This window comes from Hemicordylus capensis, chromosome 6 (genome assembly GCF_027244095.1).
Source record: "Hemicordylus capensis ecotype Gifberg chromosome 6, rHemCap1.1.pri, whole genome shotgun sequence".
Lineage (NCBI taxonomy): Eukaryota > Metazoa > Chordata > Lepidosauria > Squamata > Cordylidae > Hemicordylus > Hemicordylus capensis.
The window spans coordinates 37,795,061-37,801,875 of NC_069662.1; the positions used below are offsets into that span (position 1 = coordinate 37,795,061).

At 47.6% G+C, this 6,815-nt stretch overlaps 1 long non-coding RNA gene across 1 annotated transcript; it reads left to right on the forward strand.

Annotated features, from left to right (window-relative positions):
• The first annotated feature begins 251 nt into the window (after nucleotides 1–251).
• Nucleotides 252–2,443, forward strand: LOC128329164 (uncharacterized). Its single transcript, XR_008309547.1, has 3 exons — nucleotides 252–363; nucleotides 1,387–1,449; nucleotides 2,237–2,443. It is a non-coding gene; the product is annotated as an uncharacterized LOC128329164 (long non-coding RNA).
• Nucleotides 2,444–6,815: the final 4,372 nt, after the last annotated feature.

The following is a 6,815-nucleotide window of genomic DNA, read 5'->3' on the forward strand; positions in this document are numbered from 1 at the left end:
GTGATGGGGTACGGCCACCTCCAACAGTGGCTTGGGCAGACGTGGCAAGGCTCCAGCAGGTTTCGACTGTCAAGGGCCAGCAGGCCACCCCGCGTCGTCTGTGCACCCTAAGACGTCTCTGCAGCTGAGCCAAATGCTGTGGAGACCCAGGGTAGGGAAGAGCCAGTCAGGGAGGAAGTAACGGGGCAGGAAGCTCCCGAGGGGGCGGGACATGTGTAGGTGGGACAGGCCTGCTAGGCATGCTCAGGGCTATTTAGAAAGGAGCAGGCTGGTAATGAATCGGTGTCTCTGAAGTGTGGGCTGCTTGAGGTCCTCTGGGGAGAGGCTCAATCAAGAAGACACCTGGCTTGAGGAGGAATAAAGGTGACTTCACCCCCTTCTCAACCTGAGACCTTGAGGAAGCTGGAGCTGGAGACACCCACTCAAGTGTGGGCAACCCTTGGGACATCAACCATTGATTGATATGATTTTGTGTCCCAGGCTTAAGAGATGTGACTGCATTCAGAGGCAACTTGCTGCCTTCCCCCATAACAGACCTTTGGGGTTTGGAGCAAACCCAAGGCCGATGCAGTGCAGCACCCCCATTCCTCACTTGCCGCCCTCCCTGGGACAGAGGCTGGTTCTGATGCCACTCATCTTCCCCCTCACTTTACCAGCACCCCACACACTCTGTCCTGGCCTGGGGCCAGCATGCACCACTGCTTCCTGTATCAGGGAAGTAAGTTCTTCAGCTCTTGTCTCAGCCTTCTAGTGCCGGCAGCCCAGTCAAAGCAAAGGCAGAAGTTCCAGCACTTTCAAAATGGTGCCTGGGGGGACACATCAACAACAAGAGGGGCAGAAGCAGAAGTGAGGCGAGGGCAACAGTATCAGAGAGGGAAAAAGAAACTCACACAAGACGCCCCATGGCAAACTCACCACCTCAATATGGCCATTGCTTCCCCTTACGTCACGGTGCAGCAGGTGGGGCAGGTTTGTACAGAAATGGCCACAGCACCCTCTCCTCCCCCGCTTGTCCTGCCCTTTGCCTTGAGCCATGCTAGTCTTGTGGTAGCAAGCATAACTTGTCCCCTTATGAATGGGAGACTAGAAATGTGAGCACTGTAAGATATTCCCCTCAGGTGATGGAGCTGCTCTGGGAAGAGTATCTAGGTTCCAAGTTCCCTCTCTGGCATCTCCAAGGTAGGGCTGAGAGAGATTCCTGCCTGCAACCTTGGAGAAGCCGCTGCCAGTCTGTGAAGGCAATACTGAGCTAGATAGACCAATGGTCTGACTCAGTATATGGCAACTTCTTATGTTCCTATGTAGGTGGGTCATTGGTGGCCTCTTTTTGATGAACTAAGTGATTTCTTTTAACCAATTACTTTCCCTCACAAAATTTCCATACAGATATGGGAAGAGATCATCAGACTACATGGAAGGTGGTCCTTAGGCCGTTGGTCGCTTGAGTAAGTAAGTATAACTCTGGGAACAGGCCTTCAACTCCTGGAAACAGGCATTCAATGGCATTGGAGTTTGAGCTCAAGGCTTCACTTCTGAGGAAGGCTAAGCTGCTTAGGGGCAGAAAGATAGCCCATGGCTCAGTGCTGGAACACACGCTCTGCTTACAGAAGGCCCTCGTTAAATTCCATCCTGGGTTCTTCTTTTAAACATCACGTGACCTTAAAAATCTATTGTTATGTATGTAGACAGAACTGGGCCTGGTGTACCAGTGGTTTGTCTGGCTCAGTAGAAGGCGGCTTCTCGTGTCTAGATGATGTTGGCCTACCCTCCTGGTAGAGTTGAGAGGATCCTCTGCATGTTTCGAGAGGAATCAAACACCTCCAAGGAAGGTTTGGGCCTGCACATAACTGACGGGACTGGATTTGAGGGGGTGGGGACATCTTTCAACCACAGAGCATAGCTTGGCTCTCTTGATCAAGCCATCTGGAGCATTTTGATCTGTTGACCTCTTTCTGTGCTGCAGCTGCTCTCTGCGTGTAGCACAAAGTGCTCTAGATTTGGTGGGCGGATTTGTGTGTAGGATTGCTGGGTGGGGAGCACCACTTCTTCAAGCAAGGGATTAGGCAGATGGTCATGTGTCCATTCCAGCACAAGAGTTCCTTCAAGATTCCTCCAGGGAGGAACTGGTTTTATTCTCTACTTGGGAAGGTGAACTGAGTGGGCAGCACTTCACTACTCCTGTCGGCAGCATCTCCTGTTGGCATCATCTAACTGATATCTCCATTGGCCCATTCAGAATCATGTGCCTTATGTTCAGGACCAGATGTGGCAAACCCCTACTAAAGGAGGTAGAAGAATGAAGACTGGTTTCTCCTTGATTGTCCTCTGATTGCATCTTTCCATCATGGCACTGCAAACTCCTCCACCAAGGAGAATACACTTCTTCAGCCATTTTGCTTATCTGTTAATTATTGAATCTGATCAGTATAATAAATTTAGATGACTCTTAGACTTTTTCTGGATCATTGTTTTGCCATTCAGAACCTGAAATCAGAGGTGGAAGTGTGTGTGTGTGTTCGTGTGTGCGTGTGTAGAGAACCTGATGTCCAAAGCATTGGTTTTGGAACCGTGGTAGCAGTGGTGACAGAGCTAGGCCAGCCCAGGGATGTTGGATAAGCAAGGATAGAACCTTGGGAGGAAATATTCCAAAGAAGCTATACAAATGTGGCACACAGAGGGAGAATAGTGACATTGTGCCTATTAACCACCTCTTAGGTAAAATTGGGAGAGCATATTGTGTTATAATTCAGTGCATTGAATTATGCACAGTTTGGAGAAAATATGTGAATCCCACATACTTTACTTGGTAGAAGGATGTAAATCTATATCCATACTCTGATATCTTGGGATCCTGAGCAAACTATTAACCTTGTGTATCATTGCTTTGTTTCACCCAATATGAAACCAGTTTAAACTCAGTTTAAACTGAGAGCAGAGCTGGTCTTGTGGTAGCAAGCATGGCTTGTCCCCTTAGCTAAGCAGGGTCTGCCCTGGTTGCATATGAAAGAGAGACTAGCAGTGTAAGATATTCCCCTCAGGGAATGGAGCTGCTTTGGGAAGAGCAGAAGGTTCCAAGTTCCCTCCCTGGCATCTAGGGCTGAGAGAGATTCCTGACTGCAACCTTGGAGAAGCCACTGCCAGTTTGTGAAGACAGTACTGAACTAGATAGAACAATGGTCTGACTCAGTATATGGCAGCTTCCTATGTTCCTAAATGCCAAGTTATTATCACCTTTTACACATTAAGATAAAAGTTTTGTTATAAACTTGCAGTTCAGACTTGTGAGTGGGAAAGAGCTTGTGACTGGCAGAGATTGGCAGAGGGTCCTCCATGCTGATAGGATAGTGAAGGCAAATCTGACTAACTTTGCTTATAGCTTGGTCAGTACATGTTGATAACGTATGATGGGTTGAAAGAAATCAGCATACGAGTGCACCCAAGCCTTTGAGCTGTGCTTGCCCTGGTGAAGAACACTTTCCCCATAAGTGGGCTGAGGTGTCCAACTGAAGCAGAAAGTGGTAAAAGTGCAACCACACTTTAGGAGAATCCCTTGAAAAAGAGGTAGTCATTGCGAGCTCTATACTGGCTAAAAGCCACAGGGATCAAGGAACATGAGTTCCATGGAAAACCAGAGTGGGGGGCATGAAAGAGGAGGCAACAAGAATTCAGGTGGGCCAATGGACATGAAGGAGGGTGGGTGCAAGGAAGACCTACCTGGTTGGGATAATGGAGAATAAAATACTGAAGATGGTGTCTGATTTCCTTATGGTAGGGTTATAAAAAGTGTACTTCAAGGAAGAATCAGAGTCTGCCATCTTGGTTGAGCTCCTACAGTAGGGTGTAGGGTGGCCAGGTACACATTGCCAAAAGAGAAGACATTCATCAACAAAAACCAAGAGGACCAAAAGACTCAAATGTGCATAAAATATGTGTGTGAGAGAATTTAGAAATAAGGCAATCTGAACAGAAATACAGCTCACCAGAGTGGGGAAGCCCATGGCCTGTGTGCCTGCCCACTCTGCTGTCTAGGTATTAAATTGCAAGGCCCCTGGTTCTTTCTGTTTCTGTAGATTAAACCCATCTCAGATTGTCTTTAGTTTGCCTGCTCTGCTCCCTGGTTAGGTTTACCAGCTTTTTACCCAGCGGCAAGTAGCAGGGTACCTCACAGCTGTTCATTAATCCAGCCTCCACAGCCAGCTTGTCTGCACTGAGAGACAATTTAGTGGGGTGAGATGTAGATTGTTAAATATTCAGCACAGGGCAGCATGTAGAAAATCTACATATATAATGCTCTTAGACATACCCATCTCTGATCTCATGGGTGGCAGCTCTTGTGAGAGTTCGTGAGCAAGGGGAGGGGGAGAGGAAAGTAGTGGCGGCAGGGAACATAAGGCCAACAGACAGGCCAGCGAATGGGCAGGTGAGCAGGCAGGCTGGTGGGCAGGGAGAGAAAGTGGTGGCGTCCGGTGGGGGGAGAAAGTGAAAGTGGCGGAGGGGGAGATAAAGTAGTGGCAGTGGCGGGGGGGCGCGGAGAAAGTGGTGGCCAGCCGGAAAAAGTGGCTGGCCAGGCAGCCAGCCAGGGAGAAAAAAACATTGGAGGGGGGAAGAGGGAAGAGGAGGGGGGAAAGCTGAGAACGAGGGGCCGAGAACGACGGAGAACTAGAGGCGCAGATGCTCTACACCTGGGCCAGCTAGTACAATAATATATTATTCACAGAAATCACCATCTGCAATGCAACAAAACATTTTTGCATATGTATATTGAAAGGTGGCTTGATCTTTTTTTTTTTTTTTACTAATCAGTTCAAAACAAACTAACTCAGCTGTTCAAACATGAGCTGCTCTCCCTCTTTGTCTGACACTGTTCACAGATTATTACAGAAAATAATAAGAATGCTGGATAAACATGAGGTACAAAATTGGTTTAGAGATTGCAGCAAACTACACTCAGGTCAAGAGACTGAAGCAACTGACTCAGATGTTTGGGGGGAGCGTGCTCTTGCACTTTAGTGCCATAAGCGCGAAAGCATTCAAAAACATTTAGCATCTATTAATGTTAATATGGTCTCATAACCCTGCAGCGATGCACACTCTCACCTAGGGTGGCCAGATAAAAGAGAGGATAGTACTAGGGGTGTGCAGGAAGGAACCCCAAATCACGGTTCAGTTCAAATTTGAATTGAATTCAAACTGAATCACACATGCTGCTGAACCGGTTCGGTCAAACTGACTGGCCAATCCAGCCCATTTGACCGAACTGGATTGGCCGTCGCTCGAGTGACAATACTTGTAAAGGGGAATCTGGTGAGGATTCCCCTCTACAAGTAAAGGGGTGGAGGAATCTACTGAAGGATGGTAGGGGAGTGGCGAGAAAGGTAGTCTAAGGTGCTTACTGGCCCAGCATGGCTGCTGGTGCAGCTGCCAGCACAGCCGTTCACCACTCTCTGGTGCAGACCTAGCGCCGTATCCCTATTTAAGCAGGCTGCCCCGTGTGGTGGTGGATGCGCAGAGGCCGGAGCTGCGCCACTGCTATGAGGGCGGCCTGCTTAAAGAGGTATCCGGCGCTTGGGCTGCAGTGGGGGGTGGAGAGCGGTGGTGCTGGCAGCCACACTGGGCTGGTAAGCACCTTAGACAACTTTCCTCACCGCTCCCCTACTGCTCTTTGATGTCGAACCGGTCTGCTCGAACCAGCCCCAGTTCGGTTTGTGACTGAGCCACCAAAACTGTTGGAGATGCACCAACTGTCCTTTTGCACCAACTGTCCTAATGACCACTAGGGGCTTTGGGAGTAGAGACAGTGAGTCAGGGTCTCCCTGTCTGTCCCTACTCTATGACCCCTGAACTGACTTCCTGTGCTGAGTCACAATCCTTCCTTTCCTCCTAGAGAGCAGATGGAAACATCTCTCTCTCTCCTTGCCTATCCACTATGTAGTCCTTTAGATTAGAGATAGGTCTTTCCTATCTAAGTGTATTTAACCAATAAATATTTAGTGTTTAGTCATACAAGGATCTCCATGTGTTTTCTCTAAATAGCTGCAATATCCAAACCACCCTCTGCTACCTACTCTGTAACTGAAGTGTGTGCTCATTCCTTAGTGCTCTGCTGTTTTACCTATTGTGGGTAAAAATCAACAACCTCTAACAAAAATGGCCCACTTCGCTTCGATGCGTGAAGCGGTTTGACATTGAACACTTTGTGCACAGCCTTAGATAGTGTTCCCTTCCTTTTTAGAAGAGAGAATTCAGACACACCTGCTGAAATTCCTTCTTCTACATAACTAGTGAAGATGCATGAGCTCTGTCCTTTTATCCTACCTACATTCTCACCCCTTTTTCTTCTTCTCTGTTATAAAGAGCTTATTGGTATTTGTACTTCTATTGACTCTTTGTAGCCCTCATCAGTTTTCTGTTGTTTAGAAACTTTGCTTACATGTCCTTTCATCCTCCTGTTAAATTGGTGCATACCTGGAGCTCTGCTTACACAGTAGCTACCTCCAGGCAATTTCTTTCATTTCTTCAGGCAGTTGCCATCAGAGAAAAAAAATCTGTTCTGTATAAGCATTGCGGCTGCAGGAGGTAATTTTCTTGAAGTGTCACTGTGATATTCTGAGGATTTCCCAATACCTCTCTTCCCTATTCTGACAATCCTTTAACTCAGGAGATCATACGAGGCTTTTAAAAGTGCATTATTCTTCACTGAGCTCATCCTTGTCCAGTTTTTACTTTAATGTAAAAGTACTAACAATTTCAAAAAATTCTTCAGAGCTGACCAGGTTGCTAAGAGCTAAACTTGAGCAGAGGCGTAACTAGGGAAA